A 24,849-nucleotide genomic window follows, 5' to 3' on the forward strand; every position below is an offset into this window, starting at 1 on the left:
GTGTTGAGGAAGCCGAAGCTCAAGCGAGCAAGGAGGAAGCCAAAGGTCAGGTGTATCAAGAATATAGAACAAATAACAAGGAAAGTTTAGTGTTGCTGGCGAACTGTAAGAAAAAATGAAGCCAAATTTCTCATAGAAGTGGAAGGAACAGGAGGATAGAAGTAAGTCATAGGTCCAGCAGGGTTGGGAGCAGAGAATTACAACTAAACAGATCTAGACAGTTTACAACACAGGGTTGGAGCCCTTGAGGTTGGTGCCTCAGAACTGAAAGGATTGGTGTCCTGGGAGTTGGTGCTCCTAAATTCAAGGTTGGTGCCTTGACAAGACAGAGTCGATGCTCTGGAGGTTGGAGCCTCACAAAGAGTCCAAGATGGTGCTTGGAAACTAATTGAAACCATATATATATATATCTATATATATCTATATATATATATATATATATATATATATATATATATATATATATATATATATATATATATATATATATATATATATATATATATATATATATATATATATATATATAGATATATATATATATATATATATATATATATATATATATATATATATATATATATATATATATATATATATATATATATTGTACGTGATCTATTGCAAATATCATATTAATAAAAGCATCTATTCATGTTATCTATTTCTGTGTTCCAAATAGCAACTGATTAAAACCATAGATATATATATATATATATATATATAGATATAGGTATATATATTGTACTTGATTTATTGCAAAGATCATATTAATAAAAGCATCTATTCATGTTATCTATTTCTGTGTTCCAAATATAAATGTTTTTTAACTGAAAAAAATAATAATTGAAAAGAAATATTGATTCACCCCCCCTAGTATTTCCAACAATTGGTATCAGAGTGGGCTTCTTCATATCAGCCTAACAGCTTGAAGAATGATTCTTAGTCATGATGAGAAATCAAGAAGTGTCAAGAAGACCTCCTCTGTTCGATGACACAAATTTTGGTTTCTGGAAAAAGAGAATGTCCTACTACTTAATGTCCCTTAGACTTGAAGTTTGGCATTCGTTCTTAAATGAGTACATAGCTCCTTCCACTCTTCCAACAGATCAAGACGAGAGGAAAGTCTACGTTGCAAATGCAAAATCATTAAACTCCATCACTAGTGGAATCACTAATTCTGAATTTACAAAAGTCATGAATTGTAACTCTGCCAAAGAAGTATGGGATAAGCTAATTAGCTTATACGACGGGGACTCCAAAGTCAAGAAGGCAAATCTTCAAACTCATAGAAGGAAATATGAAAGTCTGAAAATCGATGATGAAGAATACATTGCATCATACTTTCTCTGAGTAGCCGAAGTGGTCAACTCTCTTAAAGGATTGGAAGAAAACATTGAAGAAAGCACCATTGTTCAAAAGGTCTTAAGATCTCTCCCAGATAGTTTTGACTCCAAAGTAAGTGCCATAGAAGAAATGAAGGATCTAGATACTCTCAAGATGGATGAATTCCATGGAATCCTCATTGCCTATGAGATGAGAAAAGGTTGCCCAAGTTCCAAAGATGCAGCATTCAAGGCCTCAAAATCAAAAAAGGGGAAAGAAAGGAATGTCAGTAGTGATGACTCTAATGTTGAATCTGAATTGGCGCAATTTGTACGAAGGTTGAAGAAAGGATCTAAGTTGAAAGGTAAATACCCTCTTATTTGTTTCAAATGTGGAAAAATAGGTCATTATGCTGAAAAATGTCCTCATAAGCATGATAGTGATGATGAAGAAAATTCTAAAAGGATGGTATACAAAAAGAAAGGGTTCAATAAGAAGAATTTCCTCTCTAAGCAAGATGAGCCTGATGAACATGAATTTGTAGTCATAAAAAAGAAATCAACTAACCAATTTCCTCATCACAAAGGAGGTAATGAAGAATCAGATGAATAAAATGACCATGCTGGAAGCCAAGAAGTATTATTAATGGCATTCGCAAATGATGATGACTCAGGGCTAGATGGAAATGTAGATGAATTGTTAATAAGTGCCATTGAAGAAAATGTTAAATTACAGAATAAAATCATTTCTCTCAACGTAGAAAACGAGGAAACAAAAAGAAGGGAAGATCTCTTGAAAAATAAGCTAAAAGAAAAAGAAGAAGCTTGCGAAGAACATGAAGCCGAAATAGTATCTCTGAGAAAGGAATTGGAGCAAGTTAAAAAGGGTTGGAAAAGCTCTAAAATACTTGACACTATCCTAAATAATAAAAAACCTCAACATGACAAATCTGGAATAGGTTTTAAAGGAGAATCATCAATTACTAAGAATAATGCGAAAAGCTATGTCGATGTACATTCCCTCAACCCAAAATAAGAAATATTATTTCATCAAAGGCTCATCCCAGATCCAAAGAATGAAGAGAGAATAAATTCAAGGAAGAATGTTGATTCGAATCATGGACATTACAACAGATACAAAACAACATTTCATCAAAGACCCATCTCAGATCCAAAGAATGAAGCGGGAGTAACTCCAAGAAAGAATGTTGATTCAAATCATGGCTATTACAACAAGTACAAAACTATCCTTTTTGGGCATTGTTTCCATTGTAAAAATTTTGGTCATCAAGCTAGACATTAAATGGCTCGTAAGAATGACACACCAAAACTGAAGGATCAAATACACAAACCATATGGCCCCAAAGGGTAAGGACAAATCAAGACCTACAATTATTTTGATCCCTTGGCCAAATTTGATCTAATTTGCTCATTATGTAATAATAATGGACACAATGAAAAAAATTGCCCACTCAAAAGAGGAAAAGCAAGAAGTGAGAATCCCAACATGGATAAATGTGGCCTAGCTCTATATGCTCAAAATGATGAAAATCATTGGTTTGTGGATAGTGGGTGATCCAGACACATGAAAGGGGACAAAAGGAAGTTTGTCTCATTGAACAAAAAGGAAGGAAATGTATCCTTTGGAAGTGGATCTGCCAAAATTGCTAGAAAAAGAACTGTTACTCTTATTAATGGAAAAGGAAAAGCTCAAAATGCTTTGCTAGTAAATGGGCTGAAACACAACCTCCTAAGTGTTAGCCAAATCTGCGATCAAGGACATAATGTTGTCTTTAGCACAAAATACTGTGAAATAAGGAACTCTTCCTCAGGAGAACTTGTGGCGAAAGGGGTTAGAACACCAGACAACATCTATATTCTGAACAGGATTCAAGAAGATAAATGCTACTTAAGTCAAACAGATGAAAGTTGGTTTTGGCACAAGTGACTTGGGCATACAAGCTTTGATAACCTAATCAATATCAGCAAGAGTAAAGCAGTATGAGACATTCGAAAGTTATTCAAACCAAATCAAGGAATATGTGGTCCATGTCAACATGGAAAGCAAACCAGAACCAGCCACAAGACCAAGGAGTTTTCTACATCAAAACCTTTGGAGATCATCCATGCTGATTTATGTGGACCAAATAGAACTTCGACACTCCAAGGAGAAAGGTACTTTTCTTTCTTTGTTGATGACTATACTAGAATACTTTGCTTTCTTTGTTGATGACTATACTAGAATGATGACTATACTTTGAGTGTTTTAAGAATCTTAAAGCTCTTGTAGAAAATGAAAAGGACTCAAAGATTAAGTGCCTCAGAACAGATAGAGGGGGAGAATTCACATCAAAAGAATTTAATGAATTCTGTAAAATACATGGAATTAAAAGAGAACTCTTTGTTGCCAGAACACCCAAGCAAAATGGGGGAGTTGAAAGAAGAAGCCAAATAGTTCAAGAAATGGCAAGAACAATGTAAATAGCAGCTAACTTGTAGCCAAAATTCTGGAGAGAAGCAGTCGGGAAAGTTGTCTATACCTTGAATCGAACTCAATTAAGACCAAATAATGAAAAGTCTCATTATGAATTATGGAAAGGAAGACCTGCTTCAGTAAAATACTTCAAGATTTTTGGAAGCAAGTGCTTCATAAAAATCAATGATGGCTCACCAGGAAAGTTTGATTCTCAGGTTGACGAAGGGATCTTCCTTGGATATTCTACATGGAGCAAAGCATACAAGTGCTACAATAACCGACTACAGAAAATAGTGGAAAGCATTGATGTGAAGATTGATGAAGACCTTCTAGAGAAAGAAATTGAAGAACATGAAGTTGATCCTCTCATTGAAGAAGAAGAACCTGAAGAAGAAGAAAAAAATCAAGAAATACCAAAGGAAAAAGAACCATCTCAAACTCCCTCAAAGATGAAACTTCTCCAAAAATATCACCCGAAAGAGAATATTATTGGCAATATAGATGAATGGATGCAAACCTGAAGAAGGATGATAGATGCACCAAAGAAAAATGATATTGCTCTGCTATCCATGATAGAACCAGAAACATTTACTCAATCAAGTAAGGATCCTCATTGGGTAAAAGCCATGGAAGAAGAAATGTCTCAAATTGAGAAGAATGAGACATGGGAGTTGGTAACTCGTATAAAGGACAAAAACATAATAGGAACCAAGTGGGTGTTTAAAAACAAAATGAATGAAGATGGACAAATCATCATAAACAAGGCAAGGCTTGTTTGTAAAGGCTATTCACAAATTGAAGGAATTGACTTTGAAGAAACATTTTCACCAGTATCTTGTGTGGAAGCTATCAGGATGTTCTTGGAATTTGCTTGCTCAAAAGGATTCAAAATCTATCAAATGGACGTAAAATCAGCATTTCCGAATGGGGAACTCAAGGAAGAAGTCTACATGGAGCAACCAAAAGGGTTTAATCTAATAGAAGGAAAAGACTTTGTTTGTAAGTTGAAAAAGGAATTATATGGGTTGAAACAAGCTCCTAAAGCTTGGTACACAAGATTGGATCACTATCTACAACAACAAGGCTTCAAGAAGGGGGTGTCTCGAAGTAATCTCTACATAAATACGGATGAGGATAAGTTACTAGTCACACTTGTTTATGTTGATGATCTGATTTTTGCTAGTAATAATGATGAGAAGAGCCATGAGTTCTCTCAAAATATGACAAAAGAGTTCGAGATGTCAATGATAGGAGAGTTATCTCACTTCCTTGGACTACAAGTATCTCAAACCACAACAGGCATGTTTATATCTCAAGCCAAATATCTTAAAGACATGCTTAAAAGATATGGAATGGAAGACTGTGCACCCATGAGCACACCTATGACCACAAGTTGCAAATTGAGCAAAAATGATGACTCCCTTTCAGTAGATGCAACTCATTACAGGTCAATAATTGGATCCCTTCTGTACTTAATTGCTACGAGACCCGACATTATGCACGCAGTAGGTATGGTGGGAAGATTTCAATCAACTCCTAAATAATCCAATTTGCTGGCTATAAAAAGAATTCTCAGATACTTGAAAGGAACTCCTGATTTCGGTCTCTAGTACCCTAAGAGCTCAACTCGTACTTTGACTGCATACACGGATGTTGATTGGGCCGGAAGTGTCGATGATCGGAAATGTACTAGTGGAAATGCATTCTTCCTGGAGACTATTTAGTATCTTGGCTCAACAAAAAATAGACATCCATATCACGATCTACAGCTGAAGTCGAGTATATAGCTACCATAGATTGTTGTACTTAAATAATATGGATGAAGGAAGCTCTAAAAGATGTCAACACAAGTGCAAATTAACCAATTACCATCTATTGTGATAACACAAGTGCGATTAGCCTCAACAAAAATCCGTGATGCACTCAAAGACCAAACATATACCTATCAAGTATCATTTCCTTCGTGAACAAGTAGCTAAAAAAAATATCATCTTGGAATATATCAATACTAAGGAGCAGATAGCTAATATTGTCACAAAACCTCTTCCTCGAGAAGCATTTGAAAATCTTCGTCAAAAGATGGGGGTTATCTCTTTAGCATCACTTAAGTTGATTCATAAATATGTTGCAAGACAGGGGGAGTAGTTCGACAAGGGGAGTCCTTGTACACTCCTTTGCCACTAATGTCAAAGGGGGAGAGAAGAAGAATATTGCCATCAATGACAAAGGGGGAGATTGTTGATCTAGATTGTCATTAATGTCAATATGAAGCCAAGGAGCTATCAGAGCAGAGCTATCAAAGCTGAGAAGAGAAGCAAGTGTAAGAGTAGAAGATTGAGGAATAGCCACATCGGAGGAGCCATATCGGGAGTATCGCGTGTAATGTATGCCCAAGAAGAACCGAGAGGAAGAATTCATCAAAAGAAGCAAAGAGGAATCATAATGGGTCTTTGAATCCAATTGAAGAATCAGAGTGAAGCTCAGAGAGAATCAGCGATGTATGAATTCAAAGAAGGCAGGTTCAGAGAAAGGAAGAAAAGTGAAAGGCCGAAACCCTAAAGAAAACCTGAAACGATAGGAAAAAACACTAAAGAAATGAATCAAAGTCAAAGTGAGGAGATAGATGAACATTGAACACATAGGAAACATTGGATCTTGGAGATCAACAGATGAGGTCAAAGGAAATGATCGGCCAAGATTAATTTGTGCAGACTGGCTTCAAGAAATGAATGGTAGATATTGATTTAAGCAGTAGTGGAAGAGGAATCTGGAGAAGGCGTCGCAGCCGTCGATGGTAGAATATCTACAGTCATAGAGTACAAACAAGCTCGAGCGTTAGTCAACAAAGGAAGGCGGATTTAAAGCTATAAGAGAGATTTTGGGCAGATGCAAAATGGTAAGTGGTATTTAGAGGAGAGCACCCGATTCCATTCAATGGTTGACACGTAGCAGCTAGAGAAGAGAGAAAAACTGCTCATTTCGGGTGGGTAACGCTCATGCAAGTAGTCCACCCGAAATCATTGTAGACTGTCGGATTTTGGGGATTGAAATCTACGATGTAGAATGGATCCGACTAAACCATTGTAATACGCCTTGATGTAATATTGCATCCGGTTCAATTGCAAGTCTTGAAGGAGTGTAACGATATAAACTATCGATTGCGATAAGGCGATGGACCCGACGGAGTTATTAACAACTGTTTAATAAAATAATTGCATCCGCTCTATCGGAAGCTGTTAAAATTGGAAACTAGGGCCAAACTTTATGTGGGTCATCTTATTCATGGCTGATAATATTTTTATTGGATTCCTCTCATTGAGAGGTGTAGGATTGATACAAAGATCATCCAATTCCGATAAGTATTCATGGAGATATGAATTTATTTTGATTATGGAATTATTATCAAGCCGACCTACAACTCATGTAGGCTCAGAAGCCCAACAGTCGCATCTATTCAAACACCAACGTTGTGTATGAATACAGGAGGACTTTTCCTCATTTGGACTCACTCATCTCATCACATCTCTCTCTCTCTACTGCACAGAAAAGAGTCTCTTCTCTACTGTGTAGAAAAGGGTCTCTCCCTCACACATATGAAGCTGGAAGCTGCTGAAACTGAAGTTGCAACTGCAGAAGTAAAGTTTGACCTACGTGGACCAGAAGATCTCCTCATCTGAACTACGTTCTAGGTTCATTTGAACCTCCTCTGAAAGCCGCAACTTTTGGTGGTGGAATAAAGTTAATCCAACAGACGGTTTGCAAGATATCGACTGCCCTAGCTTGAAGGAAGCTGCTGAAATTGAAGCTGCAACTGCAGAAGTGAAATTTTACCTGCATGGACCAAAATATCTCCTCATCTAAACTATGTCATAGGTTCATCTGAACCTCCTCTGGAAACCACAACTTTTGGTGGTGGAATCAAGCTGATCCGACGGTCAGTTTGTGAGATATCGTCTGCCCTAGTTTGATGATGAAGCCGCTAATGCTAATGCTGGTGATCTAGGGTTTGATACTGCTTATATAAATCAGATTTATTGTACTATTTCTCTCTGCTAAATTATTGAAGATAAAATAATATTTGATCAAAGGGTTTCCCCACACATTGTGGGGTTTGTCCTTGGCTAGCCGCCACATCTTGTGTCTCTTGTCTTGGCTTGTTTTCTGTCGATCGTTTAACGTTCTATCTGCACTTTACTTTATGTACATGTGATTGCTAATCTGTGGAATATAATAAGAAAAAGAAGTAAATTTTTATAAGCATAGAACATACCATAACTTAACATGGAATCAGAGTTGAGGTGAAGACAAAGCCCGAGCAAGAGCAAGAGCAATCACCGAAGAGAAGATTGGCAAGGCTATCCTAAAATAACTATGGGGTCCTCAACACTCTTTCCTACCGAAGACAAGCTCCGTGAGAAAGCTAACTATCACGGATAGATATGTTTATCGATCTAACCCTAGAATATCAAGGAGTGCTAGACCATGTAAGAGGCAATATTGTTGAGCCTCCATCAAATGCATCCGCTGCTGCCTGGAACAAATGGAAAAACGGAGAAGTCAAAACAAAGAAGATCATCCGGGACTCTATCAACAAGCACTTGGTGGCCTACATCTCTGAACTGGACACCTCCAAGGAAATCTACAATAGACTAGTGAGTTTATTTAAAGTTAATGATGCAAATCAAGTTTTGTTTCTTAGAAATAAGCTAAGGGAAATCAAGAAGGGTAAAGATGAGAGTATGCAAGCATACTTCTTAAGAATCACCTAGATCAAGAACGATCTCCTATCTATTGGGGAGACTATTACTGACAGAGAAATGGCACTCACGACTCTTGGAGGATTATCATCCGAATGGTATGTGTTCAGGACTACTCTTCTGAACAATAATGTAAAATGGCTAGATGCATTCAAGAAGAAACAAGGGTAGAAGAGCAAGATCTCCGATATATTACTGTTGGTTCACTCAGGCATACCTAAGGTTGGCATTAAGAGGGCGACTACTACACCACATACTCCAGAGCAGAATGGTGTGGCACCATACGATTGTGGAATCTATCTCTATGAGTAGATGATGTAACAATGCCTGATGTGGAAGAACTGATGGATCCTATTTATCCACCTGAGCCTTCCTCTTCTAGGAAGAGGCCTTCATGGCTTAGGGGGATACTTGATGATGCTGAAAGACATGCTACACCCCGAGGAACCTTCTGTGAAAGTAAGAAACCCAACAGGTATTAGGGATACCTGGCCAGTATGAGCACAATCATATAAAATGAGCCTTCATCATTCTCTGATGCTGTCAAGCATCAAGTATGGAAGGATGCTATGACCATTATGGAGAATGATGTCTGGGAAGTAATTCCCAGACCCCAGGACAAGACAATTGTTACTTCAAAATGGCTTTACAAGATAAAGCTACAGCAGATGGAAGTACGGAATAGTATAAGGCTCTTTTTGGTGCTCATGGTTTCTTCCAAAAGGAAGGTATAGACTATGATGTGATATTTGCACCTGTTGCCAGATATACGACCATCCGCTTGACCATAGCCCTTGTGGCTTCATAAGGATGGAACCTACATCAGATGGATGTCAAGACCGCATTCTTGCATGGTTCGATCAAAGAAGAGGTATATGTGGAGCAACCCGAAGGATTTGAGATTTATGATTGAAAATCTCATGTATGCAGGTTGAAGAAGGCTCTCTATGGGCTGAAGCAAGCACCCAGAGCATGGTATGAGAGGATCGATAACTACTTGATGAAGTTGGGTTCACTAGGAGTGAAACCGATCCTAACCTTTACTTTAAGGTTGAAGATGACAAGCCTCTCATACTGGTGTTGTATGTGGATGACCTCTTTCTAACAGGCGCATACCCTCTCATTCACTAATGTAAGGGGGAGCTGGCTTCTGAATTTGAAATGAAGAACCAAGGAATTGAAGTGTGGCAGAAGCCAAGGGAAATTTTCCTATCTCAAGGAAAATATGTGGTGAAGATTTTGAAAAGATTTGGTATGGTGGACTACAAGCCTGTGACTACCTTGGGGATCTTAACTTTCAGAAGTTATATGGTAGTGATGTCAGACCAAATTTGGGAAATGCCTTTGAGTTTCAAAAACTCAATCGCATTGATGTTCATGGTGAACCTCCATCCTAACATATGTTTTGTAGTTAGCATTGTGAGCTCATATTTGGTTGAGCCTCACTAGATTGGTGCCAAGAATCTTCTGAGATGTCTTCAGGACACAATATCTCATGGATTGAGATACATTGCCGGAAATATGAAACTGCATGATTATTTGAATGCTGATTAGGCATGTAGTGTGGAGGATCACTGGAGCACTTTTTAGTGCCGTTTCTCTTTGGATTTTGCTTCGATATAATGGATGAGCAGGAAATAGAAGTCAGTTTCCATAAGCACCTCCCAGACTAGATACATATCTATGAGTATGATCTCGTATGAAGCTACCTAGTTGGGGAAGCTCTTCAGTGAGCTGTTTGATCATATACCAATGCGATTCTCTGTAAAAACCAGAGGTGGGATTCGATTATTGAGGAATCCCATATTCTTCGATTGCTCCAGCAGAGAGACATCATCTGGGATATGGTAAGTTGATGAGCAAGGAGGATCCATCGCATTAAGATGATTTACAGGTCAATACACCTTGTCAAAGCCCCGAGGAAAGATCTAATCTGTGATTTTCCCAAACGACTTGGAGTCGTCAAGAAACCCTTGTCCAATGGTCTTGCATGTTGCATACATTGAGCTCTGGGAGCTCTGAGGGCTTTCAATTCTTACTGGAGCAACATACAACCATAGGGTGACTCACCCTCCCCTGGTGGTGCACACTGGAACAAATGATTTTCTCTCTTGTCGAACAAGATGATTCGCTCTCTTGTGGAATAAGATGATTTGCTCTCCTGTGTAGTAGGATGATTAGTTCTCCTGTGAGGCCTGGATTGATGTGTTCTCCATGGCGATTGTAGCAAGATTGATGTGTTTTCCTGTGAGGCCTAGATTGATGTGTTCTCCATGGCGATTGTAGCAGGATTGATGTGTTCTCCATGGCGATTGTAGCAAGATTGATGTGTTCTCTTGTGAGGCCTAGATTGATGTGTTCTCCATGGTGATTGTAGTAGGATTGATGTGTTCTCCTGTAAGGCCTGGATTGATGTGTTCTCCATGGCGATTGTATCAGGATTGATGTGTTCTCATGTGAGGACAAGATTGATTATTTCTCCTGTCGAGGCATCCGACCCATGTAGTCTGGGACTCATGGGAAGTACCTCTCATCTGATCAATGAGCAGGGAAATGAAGTTAGGGACCATAGTAGTACCGATGGACGCATCAATGTATCTACCGTACTCCCTACACTAGGATGACCTCCATTGATCTAGGATCAATGATACTAGTCTGGGACTAGTTGTAGGAGTGGTACATTCTATGACACTGACTTCAGGTCGATTGTTACTAGTCTGGGACCAGTGGTACGCACTCTGAGACTAACTTTGAGTCAGTGGAGGGTGTTACTGGTCTGGGACTAGTGGTAGGAGTTGTACTCACTATGACATTGACTTCGGGTTGGTTGAGACTGGTCTGGGACCAATGGTACATACTTTGAGACAGACTTTGAATCAGTATGATACATCCTCGATCATTTCTTCTTCTTCATAATTCGGACAAAAGCAGATCAAAACAAAGCAGAGTAGTACAGATCAGTACAGGGAAGAACAAGACAAAGCAGAACAAGAAAAATAGAGTAGAGCAAGGCAAGGGTCAAGTTGTACAGAGCAGTGCATTTGATGGATGAATAGTAACGACCGGTAGACAGATTGCAGATGAAGTTCTCCCTAGTTGAGAGGGAGTGTTAAAATTGGAAACTAGGGAAAAAAATTCATGTGGGTCATCTTATTCATGGCTGATAATATTTTTATTAGATTCCTCTCATCGAGAGGTGTAGGATTGATATAAAGATCATCCGATTCTGATAAGTATTCATGGAGATATGAATTTATTTTGATTATGGAATTATTAGCAAGCTGACCTACAACTCATGTAGGCTCAGAAGCCCAACAGTCGCATCTATTCAAACACTAACATTGTATATAAATATAAGAGGACTTTTCCTCATTTGGACTCACTCATCTCATCACATCTCTCTCTCTCTACTGCACAGAAAAGAGTCTCTACTGCGTAGAAAAGGGTCTCTCCCTCACACATGTGAAGCCGGAAGCTGCTGAAACTAAAGCTACAACTGCAGAAGTAAAGTTTGACCTGCGTAGACCAGAAGATATCCTCATCTGAATTGTGTTGTAGGTTCATCTGAACCTCCTCTGTAAGCCACAACTTTTGGTGGTGGAATCAAGTCAATCTGACAAACGGTTTGCAAGATATCGACTGCCCTAGTTTGAAGGAAGCTGCTGAAACTGAGGCTGCAACTGTAGAAGTGAAGTTTGACCTGCGTGGAATAGAATATATCCTCATCTAAACTATGTTGTAGGTTCATCTGAACTTCCTCTGGAAGTCACAACTTTTGGTGGTGGAATCAAGCCGATCCAACGGTCAGTTTGTGAGATATCGTTTGCCCTAGTGTGATGATGAAGCCACTAATGCTGATGTTGCTGATCTAGGGTTTGCTACTGCTGATATAAATCAGATTTATTGTATTATTTCTCTCTGCTAAATTATTGAATATAAAAGAAGATTTAATCAAAGGGTTTCCCCACACATTGTGGGGTTTGTCCCTAGCTAGCCGCCACATCTTGTGTCTCTTGTCTTGGCTTGTTTTCTTGTCAATCGTTTAATGTTCTATCTGCACTTTACTTTATGTAAATGTGATTGCTAATCTGTGGAATATAATAAGAAAAAGAAGTAAACTGTTATAAGCATTGAACATACCATAACTTAATAGCAGCAGGGGAAACGACTATCGACCATCGGCTGTACTATGGGCACGACTTATAAATACCTCCAGAATGTTGCGATTGTGATTGTGGGTTTAAAGGAATAACTTCGACTATTCATGAAAGTTGTGATTGTTGTAAAGAATAAGTCTATTGTTTGAATAATAATAAATATGGCCTCTCTTCCTAATTAACGTGTCCTGTGAGTATTGATGAATTCAAAGAGACAGAGGAAGCTGAAGAGTGAGTGCAAAGGAAGCTGAAAGATCAAGCAAGCGTTGAGGAAGCCAAAGATCAAGCGAGCAAGGAGGAAGCCAAAGGTCAAGCGTATTAGGCATATAAACCAGATAACAAGGAAAGTTTAGTGTTGCTGGCGAACTGTAAGAAGAAAAAGGAAGCCGAAGTTCTGGCAGAAGTGGAAGGAACAGGAGGACAGAAGTAAGTCATAGGTCCAGAAGGGTTGAGAGCAGAGAATTACAATGAAACAGATCTAGATAGTTTATAGCAGAGGGTTGGAGCCCTTGAGGTTGGTGCCTCAGAACTGAAAGGATTGGTGTCCTCGGAGTTGGTGCTCCTAAATTCAAGGTTGGTGTCTTGACAGGACAGAGTTGGTGCTCTAGAGGTTGGAGCCTCACAAAGAGTCCAAGTTGGTGCTTGGAAAATTATTGAAACCATATATATATATATATATATATATATATAGATAGATATATATATATATATATATATATATATATATATATATATATATATATATATATATATATATATTTTGCTTGATTTATTGCAAAGATGATATTAATAAAAGCATTTATTTGTGTTATCTATTTCTATGTTCCAAATATAAATGTTTTTTAACTGAAAAAATAATAATTGAAAAGAAATATTGATTCACCCCCCCTCTCAGTATTTTCAACACTTCCCAGACAGTTTAATGACTTGAAGACATCCAGAAATAGCCTCTAGAGGGACCGACGCAGGCAGGCCTTTGTAAGGGTGTGCTGCAGAGCTGATGAGTCCATGTCAGGGCGCTCTGTAGAGCACTTAGGCTTCCTTTCACCTGCGTTGGGCAAGATTGAGCGAAATTCACATAGGGTTTGGGGAATATTCTTATCTTTTGGAGTCATCTATAAGGTTCCCTCACTTATCAACTCCTATGAGCTCGAAAATGGATGAGGAAAGAGTTAAGGTGCATCCTATCCTCTCATCCCTTCCTCCACGAAACTAATTCTAAGTATGGAAGGCCATTCAATGCCACCATTTATGAAAAAACCTCCTTCATCTTCCTATAAATTGACCACTCATTTAAGTGATCAAGGGCTGGATTATGTTGAATTATAAGGAGATAATGTTGCTATGAAATTTGGCTTTGAAGCAAGCATTGTAATGCGACATGTTTTTCATGCTTTTGATGTGATGTGGATGGGATCCAAACCGGAGGAATGACTTTGAATCAACCACAATGGTTGTAATTCCTTCTTCTATTCAATAAAGTGTTTGAACCTTTCTCCCATATGTTTGTATTGTTTCATAATTCTTATATGTGTCAATTGTATCTGATTCCTTTCACTTATATTCATGTTGGCATTTTGGGGCCTAACCTAGGTTCAGAACTGATTTAGCCAAACAAATCTCGAAACTACTAGCCCTTTCAGCAACAGCCCACGATGCTCGGACTGAGGTCTCACCCGAGATAGTATGGGAGGGTGTTGGAACCAGGTTTCTACACCCTAGGGATGTTGTGATGAGGTTTAGGAAATTCACGAACCCAACTTGCATGCTTGCACTGCACCGCATAGACATCTAACCTTCACAACTCGTGCGACTGCTTCCGCACAGCTCTGTAAAAAGCATGAAGAGGTGCTATCTAGATCTTTTATCCTTACTATGCTATTATTATAGATATTCACTTAATTGTTTATGCCCAATATTCTTATTAACCATTCAACATTCATAAAAAGTGTGCACAATCATAAAACTGTAAAGAGATACATAAATACAATAAAGCATAAGCACACAGATCTACGAGCAGATGCACAGTATTCTGGAATCAACTTATCTTTTATTAATCCTTTGTTCAAGTACAATCCCAGCTCTGCCCTGTGCACTCAGCTGCAGGGGTCCACGCACATAGCTGCAGACTCTACCAGGCCTCTGCGCACTCAGCTACAGAGCCTCTTACTACTACTATGACCAAAGACTTGGACTTACAGACTCAGAGTGAATTCCTCATTCCAAACCCATATTACTTCTCAACAACTCAAAAACTGCCTTTTACACTTAGAGCCTCACTCTATTTATATAATCCCATGGTCCGCGGACCATGGGTAGGCCGACACATTCTATATTAAATTACATTATTATAGGGTGGACAACCCTAGACTCTCGTGCTCTGCACCTGCATTTTGCGGCGTCTTTACATTACATTGACCAAAACTCGAGCTTTAAGCCCCAAAAACATGCTATATGGTCCGCTACCCAACAGGCCCCCAACACAATCATCATGACTCATCCCGAGTCACTCGGCTGGTGCGATGATCTTCACGTGGAGTCCATCCAGCAACCTCTACGCTTCGCTTACGTCCACAACACATTCATTCACTGTCTACTGTACTAGCTATGTTCATATCTTCGATGCGTCATTGTCAAGTGCAAGTCCTTTCTTGAGTGCATATATGCCCTGCATCTATGCTAGCTTTCCCTCGATCTTGGTAGTGACCGTGAATGCTTCCTCAGGCCAAGCCTGGATGCGTACTTTAAGCACTGTTTCTTTCTGACGCGCAGTGTCCACCTGTTCCTTTAAGGCCTGGGCCTCCCTCATCTTGGCCAGTCGCTGAGTAAGGTCGACCGTTTGCACGGTCCCCCGGACATTATCATAGGCCTGCTGCAACTCCCACACTTCTGTCTCTACGCACTGTAGCGTTGGGTCTTCCTATAGCGAAGTGAGGGTGAAGAGTGATTGATCTAACAAGCCTGTGCAATCCTGTATGGCACGCTCTATTGCTTCCAACCCCAATTGAGTGGCGCGATGGCACTTCTCTCTGACTTCTGGGGGTGTAGAGGGCTGCACCTTCAGCCGAAGTTCCATGATATGTAGATTGAGGTCCAGCTGGATCCTCATCTCTTCCTCCTTTGCCTCGCGGAATCCACTGGCCAATTTGTGGATCCGCATACCTACTGGTAAGTCTGTTGCAATCTCTAGCTCAGGGACGTGGCAACATGCTTCCTCAACGATTTGCTCCAACTGCTGAGTCTGCGCTACTGCTTCATCATGTTGGAGGCTCAGTTGCTCGATGTTGATTCATTGTTCACTGAGCATATGTACTACGCGTCCTTCTCTAGCATGGAGCTCTGTTGTCACTCCATCCTGCAACTGGTCTAGTATCTCTTTGGCAAGTCCTAGTCAAGGGGAGGAAACAACTATCCTTAGGCAATTCTCCTGCAACCAACACGATGGATAAGACTAACTACGTGTAGTGGAAGGTGTTACCCTGCTCTTGGGCCTCCCTGCAGTTTTTTAGGAACTCCTCACAGAGGAACTGTGCTCAGTTGAACCATACCCCTTCTACACATTGCTCGGCCAACGCAATGACCATTGCTTGCACCTCATTGCCACGACATTTTCTCATCACTTTTCTTGCTAGCAACTGGGCAGCGACTCAGACTCCTTTGTTTTGAATGCTAGTAATAATGTAACCCCTCTGCTTTTTCTCCAAATTATATTTCTTTTTCATGGCCTCTGCAATCGCCAAGTCTCCACTTGTGCCAGCTATTTCTGCGGGGTCCCTTCCCGTACAGGGAAGACGAGAAATCCTATGAATAAGATTTGTTGTGATGGGAATGGGCTCCTTTAGCCATAGGTATCCATCATGCACCAGGAAAAGAAGTTTCCTGATGACAAATATCGTGATTGGTGCCCGATGAAAGTGTGGAATCCATAGGAGGTGGAGTAGCCCAACCTCCCCCACCTTGCACAACCATTTTCGTGGTTGCAGTGCTGTAATTGCCCCCTCCTTGCTTTGTTTCATCAATTGGCTAGTTTCCAAATGAGGGAACTTTTCGCCATCCACGAGGTTCCAGTATTCATACTTCATCGTGGGTAAGCAGCCCAAAGCTCAACCTTCAAACAGAATTCCCTCGGGGAGGAACGGGGTTTTGAGTTCACTTTTAATGGCATTGAAATCTTTAGGTACTTTTACCCTCCCTTTCTGCTGAGGGACATACTTGGGTAGCTTTGTTGCGGCGTGTACTAGCGGGATGTCTTCCTCCATTTCTACCTTTGGTTCAATGTCTTCTACGAATGCCTAGAAATCCTCCTCCTCATCATCACTCTCAATATTACCATTTTTCCCTTCTCCTCCATAGACAGCTTACCAAACCATGGGTTGCGCGGAGACATACGGACCAGTCCTGATCCCTTTGGATCCTTTTTAGTCCTCAGCATTTGGGGCGATTTTGGAATTTCCAGCGCATCCCCCACCAATGACATAGGGCTTGGTGTGCCTTCTTTGGCAGTCGACATTGCTTTTCTCAGAAGGTCCTGCGTCTCTTTCAGAAATGCTTCAAACGTTGAACTTGCTTTCAAAGCCTCTAAAGCTATAAAGTCCATACTCAATAACGGAATTCTCAAGATGCCAAGGTTTGTTCGGTGAAGGACCATCTGGGATTTATAGGCCTGCTAGAATTCAAATTCGATCGTTCCCCCCTCATTAATGTCATATTGGCGGCAGATCATTTCAAATCGAGTTCTAGCGCCATGTCTTAATTTCCTGCTGCCCACTCCTTGTTGTCTTAAATGAGATATCTTATCATGAACAGTGACCCCAACGGTCACTTCCCAGTCTACCTGCATGACAGCGTGGCCTCCCATGTGCGGGCACGACCTTTGGGACAGACTGGCCCTGCGTGTAGTCCTCCTATCGCGTCGCTTCCATACAGACTCTTTTATAGTCCCGCACTCTCTTCCAACTACTTGGAGCGCTGAGACTGTGCTTTCTATGGATAGTCAGGTGGTTACTCCACCTGTGCGAGGCTTCCTTGCACCTTCCATCCTAGTCCGTGGGTACCTTGCAATTACCCTGATGTCATTCAGCGCTTCGTGTTCTTTTTTACATGGTTCACTCCCCCAATTCCTTTGTCTAGTGAGGTGCGGCCACAACCATGGTAGCAAAACCCCAAATCCTTCCAATGCAATAGTGTGGTTGCCTACCTTTTGGTATGTCGGGCTTAGTTTCTCAGCATGGCCTACCTGTGTAATTTCAGTTTCTAGTTTGTTGATTTCTTCGTCCAAGATCCTACTTTTCGTCCTTAGCCATACTCGATCTTCTTCATGTTCGCAAATTTTCAAGTGCCCTTGCCGAATGGCTTCCTAAATCTGCATATGTTTGGCCTCGCACGGTGACAAAATTCCTTCGTCCTGGTCCTTATGACCCGTTCCACTTATGTGAGGATTCCTTCCTCCCAAACCTATGGCCTTGAATCTACTCATCATCTTTAGGATCATTTCTGCGCTCAGAGTCTTGTACATGGCCCTAGAGGCCCATTGAACCATTGGTATGCGCTGGTCCCAATCAGTCCGTCTGGCCTGGTGAACCTTATTAAAGATCTCGCATACCCCCTTGAATGTTTCTATGTGGAACTTTTTTAGTGCGCGGCACTTTTCCTGCTGCTGCAGCTGGTTCCGAGTGTCGATCCTTAGTCTGGGATGTGCTTGCACAGCACATGTCTGCACCCATCGACACAGGTGGGCATGCAAACTGCGTCGTCCTGGATGCTTGCCTCTTGTTCGATGCTGGGGACTTCCAAACCGTAAGCATATCCATCTTTTACATTTGCACCAGTTTCCATTGGTCTTCTGATGTGTACTCCACTAGTGTGCGGGTGTCGCGTGCAACACCCATTCCAGTGCATCGTACTACTGCTGTTCCGGTACTACACCTTCAAATTTGTCTAAGAATTCATCCACCACTGTTACCCCATCATATGTTGGCAGTTCCCTTACTTCTGTCATCACGCACCGTAGTGATCTAATCTTCGTGTTGCAATTCAGCATTGTCACTTCGTGCAACTGGTTCTACCAACATGCTACTTCTTCATCTGAATCCGAAGTACAGGAATTGTCGCATTCCCACAAGAGTCTCTGATCTGCATTTGGGTTCACCCGATCCTGGTCTTGCACTGTTATTTGGTAAATGCAATCCATCTCATTGTCACTGTCATCGTCGCGCACAGGTTCAGTGTAGCGTGCTCCTTCGGCTGGATCTAGCGGATCTACTACGTGTAAGGACTTTTTCTCGAATATCATCTTCTACTTCTTCAAGTTGATGACTCCATTCATATCAGTGGCCCAGTCTATTCCTAGAAACGCGGGATAAGGATTGTTTTCATCAACAATATCTATGACTTCAAAGTCCGTCTACATGCTCATGCCTTTGATATCAACTATTACCCCTTGCAACCTCCCCATGGGAAAAATCTTCTATTGGTTCGCCATTCGTAATTGAATAGGGGACCACTATAACGCAGGCCTGCCAATGCATTCTCATGTCTACTTAGGTAACACATTTGCGTCAGACCCCAAGTCTAAGATTACCTAATCCATTTTGTATTCACCAATCTGCACCGTCAACCTCATCTCCCTTCCAGTGTGCAATGTATGCTTTCCCAGTTTCCGGACTACGTGCAGTTCACCCGACCCTGCGCATCGAGTGATCAACTCTTGTAGTCCTTTAACTGCCATATTATTGCGCATTAATTTCATGCATGTCTCTAAAAAGATAGTAAGCATAGAAGGATCCATTCCTAGCTCTAGTTGATCCTTACTACCTAAAGTAGAGGCCTCCGAGAAGCTCTTCTTACCTTCCATAAATATCTCCTTTACGCGTTCCAAGTCAAACTCCGATTCCTTTGTAGGAGCCTTTTGAACCCATGTATCTTCCTCGGGCTACTTCCCCTTATCTTCCCCTATGGTCGCGCCACCTTTGAGCACCATATTCACATTTGGATCTTCTTCGCACGATTCAGACCTCATTATTTTAATATTTTGAGTCGGAGTAGGCTAGAGTACCCCTTTCTCGTGCATCTATGCGATCAACATAGGACAATCTACTACTTCATGATCAAACTTAGCACAGTATGAGCAGGATACTCACGTTGGGTTGGTACAATCACAGGTGTAGTTCCTTGGTCCTCCACAATTGTAACAGATTAATTGTCCGCAACCCCTTCCTGGCCCCATTCCTCCTCATCCTCAACCTCGCCCCTAAAATCTAGTGCGCACCATCCCCGCGGTTGGGTTGAGGCCTCGAGTTTCTATCTGCATTCTATAGGCAGGGTCTGATCCATCATTAACTCGTATCTATGATAGTTACGCTCATCATGGCCTACTGATCTGTAGAAATTACAAAACAGCTGTTGGGGAGTCTGTGTATACTTCTGTAGAAAATGACAGTTATCTATCGTATGTTTGCCTCCTATCTAACAAATCCTGCACCATCGCGCAGGGGTCATACTCGGCCCTGCCTATGCCTCTGGTCTCAATGGTATTTACCCTCCTCCTGCCAATTAATTTGTAAATACTAGACAATGATCCTTGTCGTGGCCATGGCCTTTGCATTTTATGCACCACACTTCCTTGTGCACCTACAGCCACGATGCCCTATCCTGCTTCAAGCTCTGCATTTCTAGGTAGAGATTTTGTAGCTACGCGTGGATTTGTTGAACTCCTAGCCCTGGATCCTGTATCGGTGTTTCATGCAACCTTATCGCCATTCAAATGCTTCGGACTGGTTGAAAGCTTCTGTTGTGACAACGTCATCCTCAGGTGGGGTGTTAAAGATGCCACAAACCACGTGTGGTACTGTGCATCTGTTAGCGTCATATTCTCCTCGCGTATCGTACTCTTCAGCCGCTGATCCAGATCCCATGGGGTCTTGCCTAGAAGCATTGCGATCTCTTTAAAACTGATGATTGACTGCGTCTCCGATTTCGATCAGCTAAATTCTCTCTTTAGCGCATTCTGGATCTCCGCTATTCCTGTATTTGGGTGATCATTCAAGTGCTTGATATACCATGTCAATGCATGATCCTGTAGTGTGCTCACCAATGTAGCCTTCTTAATGTTGTCGTTCGTACCATTGTGCTTCCCACACTGCTCTTACCGTGAACCAGAACTAATCCGGATCCTCATTCCCTACTCCTCTGAATACGGGTAGCTTGATCACATTCGCCATACTGAACTGCTAGCTTGGTGGAGGTGGTGTGGGTGAAGATGGAGGTGAAGGAGGTGAAGCAAGTGGTGGCGTAAGTGGAGGGGGTAACTGCGGAATGCGCTGCCTGATCAAATTGACTGCACTCCTCAGAGAGACCCGAGCAAGCTCTTCCTCACTCTCTTGTGAAGGTGAAATTAAGGGATTATTTCCTAATTCCCCGCTACCTCTGTAGATCCTTCCACTCCACATCGTTCCAAACATTAATGTATTCGCATCACCCGTTTTTCACATAACAACATCTTAATCCAGGTATTCAAAGATTTAATGTACCTACCTCACGGTCCCTTGATAAAATGTCGCTCTGCTTTGCTGTAGCTCATGGTCGTGTCTATCGCAAACTCAGTGATAAACCCCCTATTATCCGGTCGAGCCAATGGTCCACAACTCGCGCGATCTTATCTTCTGATGTCTCTAGTCTGCGCACTAATTCTGGAGTCCACACTATTGGTTGATCGAGCTTAAACCTTCCCTGGCTGTTGGCTAACCTCGCAATCCACTCATATAGTTCAAAAGGGAAGGACAAGAAGAAGATCTCGTGAATTTCCGTATATACGTAGCGATCCAACCACATCTTCTAAGATATCTACAGAGTTTTGTTTTCCTGTGTCACGAACTCGTGAAGATTTTTTTCCTTCGTAGGGTTCCAATGGCACAACATCAAACATCCCTTAGGCAGATCTAGGTCCCGGCAACAGAACCATTTGTTGGCTTGTTGGGGCCTGACCTAGGTTCAGAAGTGATTTAGCCAAACAAATCCTGAAACTACAGGCCCTTTCGGCAACAGCCCGCGGTGCGCGGACTGAGGTCTCACCTGAGGTAGTATGGTAGGGTGATGGAACCAGGTTAACACACCCTAGGGATGTCTTGATGAGGTCTAGGAAGTTTGTGAACCCAACCTGCACACTTGCACTGCTCCGTGCAGCCATCTAACCTTCGCAACTCGTGCAACTGCTTCCACACAGCTCTGTAAAAAGTGCGAAGAGGTGCTATCTAGATCCTTTATCCTTACTATGCTATTATTATAGATCTTGACTTAATTGTGTGTACCCAATATTCTTATTAACCATTCAACATTCATAACCAGTGCGCGCAATCATAAAACTATTAATAGATACATAAATATAGCAGAGCATAAACACACAGATCTACAAGCATATGCACAGTATTTTGGAATCAACTTATCTTTTATTAATCCTATGTTCAAGTACAATCCCAACTCCGCCCTGCGCACTCAGCTGCAAGGGTCCACACACTCAGCTGCAGACTCTACCAGGCCTCTGCACACTCAGCTACAGAGCCTCTTACTACTACTACGACCCAAGACTCGGACTTACAGACTTAGAGCGAATTCCTCATTCAAAACCCATATTACTTCTCAAAAATTCAAAAACCGCCTTTTACACTTAGAGCCTCACTCTATTTATACAATCCCATGGTCCGCAGACCATGGGTAGGCCGACACATTCTATATTAAATTACATTATTTTAGGGCAGACAACCCTAGACTCTCACACTCTGCGCCTGCATTTTGTGGGGTCTTTACATTACATTGACCAAAACTTGGGCTTTAAGCCCCAAAAACATGCTATGGGGGGATCCGTTGCCCAACAATTCAATAGATCGTGTGCTTTGATCGATTCTTTGTTTTCTGTTGTGTTTACAAGTACTTCTCAAGTGTATTAAGTACAAGAAGGAGAGACAGGATCGATACAAGGGAGACGAGAGGAAAGTGAAACTACAAGTAGGTCTTCTCATCTTCTCATCTTATCTATTGCTTATAGGAAAAGACTAAAACACTTTAAACTATTGTTCTAGATAAAACTACTTATCTAGGGAATTAGTATTTATTCGTAGATACCAAATTCTACAAAGCAAATTGGTGACTCTGCTAGGGAACTATCACCTTTCCTAGTAGTTTATCCACTTCCTAGGACATTCTTATAGACCCTACTTGTGTTCATTGACTGTATTTCATGTCCTTTGCATTGAATTTTTGTCAAAAATTCAGGTTAGATGACTCTTGAGTGGCCTCTCAGAAATCAGCGCAGGCTTGGTCAGGGGACAATGCTCTGCAGAGCACCCTTGAGTGAGAGACAGTGCTCTGCAGCAAAGTTAGTCCCTCTTTGACCTATGCTGATCCACCTTAGGTCAAATTCCCACCTTTGGATTGAGTTTTTTCCCAATTTCTTCTGTTTGATTGCTTGTTGATTGATCAATGAATGTCATGTCTCAGAAAACAAGTTTCTATCTCCTTGTCTAGCCCTACTTTGATTTGATTGATTAATGTTTCTTTAATTTTTTCTTTGACATTATCAATCTATAGTCAAAGTTAGAACATAGTTGATTAATCTTTGTTCGAAAGAAAGTGTCGTAAAGTTTTCTTTTCCTTCGAAATAGAACTGTTGTAAAATTCTTCGTTCTTATGAAATATTGATTGATTGTATGTGCATGTTTCCTTTTTGTTCATCATAACATTAATGGATTCGAAAAGAAAAACTTGCATCGTTCATATTGTAGTTTATGAATGCTTGAAAGGAATAGCTAAGGAAATTGCATTAGATGTGCTCTGTGCTCTTTGTCAAAGATTTGATTGCTCTATCCCTACTAACTAAGGTTTTCATTATTTAATTGAATGAAAATAATGCTTATAATATTAGTTGCATTTTAGGAATTTCACACATACATCACATGGTGAACCGTGAAAGGCAAATTCTAAAGAAGATGAACTTAAAATTTATCTGAATTTACGTAATGGAGCATTGTCACCTAACAAAAAACATTTAGTGGTTCTAGGCTAGAGACATGTTCTGACATCGTAAAATAAAGCAGTTATCGCTAACTCGTTTGCAATACATCTTGAGTGTGATACCTCATTCCATGTACGTGAGTATATCGTAGCTCATCCACGTACCTTCGGGTATATAGGGTGGTGTTACAGTACGTAAAGTATATGGGAATGCTCTCACTATGTGGTTTTGCTTTAGACAACGCTTATATGGATTGGGCGTCCACGTCCTTTCGGGTATATATGGGAGGACAAAAATAAGTTGCTATCCATCCTTAGGTAGCTGAGTCGGCTGCCTTGTACACTGTGATACAACGAACATAGCATTCGAGGAGATTGTCTGCCCATACTTCTCGGTTCGCTGGGAGGTATTCTGTAGTTCACAGTTTCTTGGTAAACCTTTTGCCTAGATTATCCCTATTTTGATTTTTTATGTTACTTTGATTAAAATAAAATTAATTGACCACAGATAAAATCCTCCATGCTCACTCCTTATTTGATCTTAGGTTGAAACATATGGCAACAAATCCAGACCCCACCGATCAAGGAATTCCTTTTGATGGGAATCCTAGTCCTTTTCCTCCTTTTAGAAATATTGGTGCTCCTTATATGGATACATTATCCCTACCGAGACTTACCATTGGCTTGTCAATATGGTTGTTTTCAACCTCCTTGGTTCAGAATGTCGTGATTTATTTGCAATTGAGTACTCCAACCGGACAAAATCAACCTACAATTGATCCTCAAGTTGACCCTTTGACTTCTGCCTCGGTTGTTTCTTCCTCCCCTTCTTCCTCTTCGCCTGGTGAAAGTATTGGTACTAGTAACCAGGTGGCTAAGAAGAAGAAGAAAGGGAAGAAGAAGAAGAAGAATCAAATTCAGCAAAGGGGCAACCAAGCAACCATTGCTTTGAATGCAACATTTGATGATAAACCATCCATCAAGCCTCAAAAAGTTCGATATCCATGCAAATTTTGTGTGGGAGACCATCTTCTTCAAAATTGTCCTGATATTCCTCAGATCTTAGAAGAATGGTCTTCTCGTTCACATCATCCTATGTCATCAACTTCTGGAGATCATGTTAGTGACAC

General features: G+C 40.9%; 1 pseudogene; it reads right to left on the minus strand.

Moving 5' to 3' along the window:
• LOC149197753 (protein IQ-DOMAIN 13-like) overlaps window positions 1–24,849 on the minus strand; it is a 58,071-nt pseudogene that overhangs the window by 12,829 nt on the left and 20,393 nt on the right.

This window comes from Pinus tabuliformis, chromosome 2_2 (genome assembly GCF_031772625.1).
Source record: "Pinus tabuliformis cultivar Carrire ecotype Pingquan chromosome 2_2, CPIR1, whole genome shotgun sequence".
NCBI lineage: Eukaryota > Viridiplantae > Streptophyta > Pinopsida > Pinales > Pinaceae > Pinus > Pinus tabuliformis.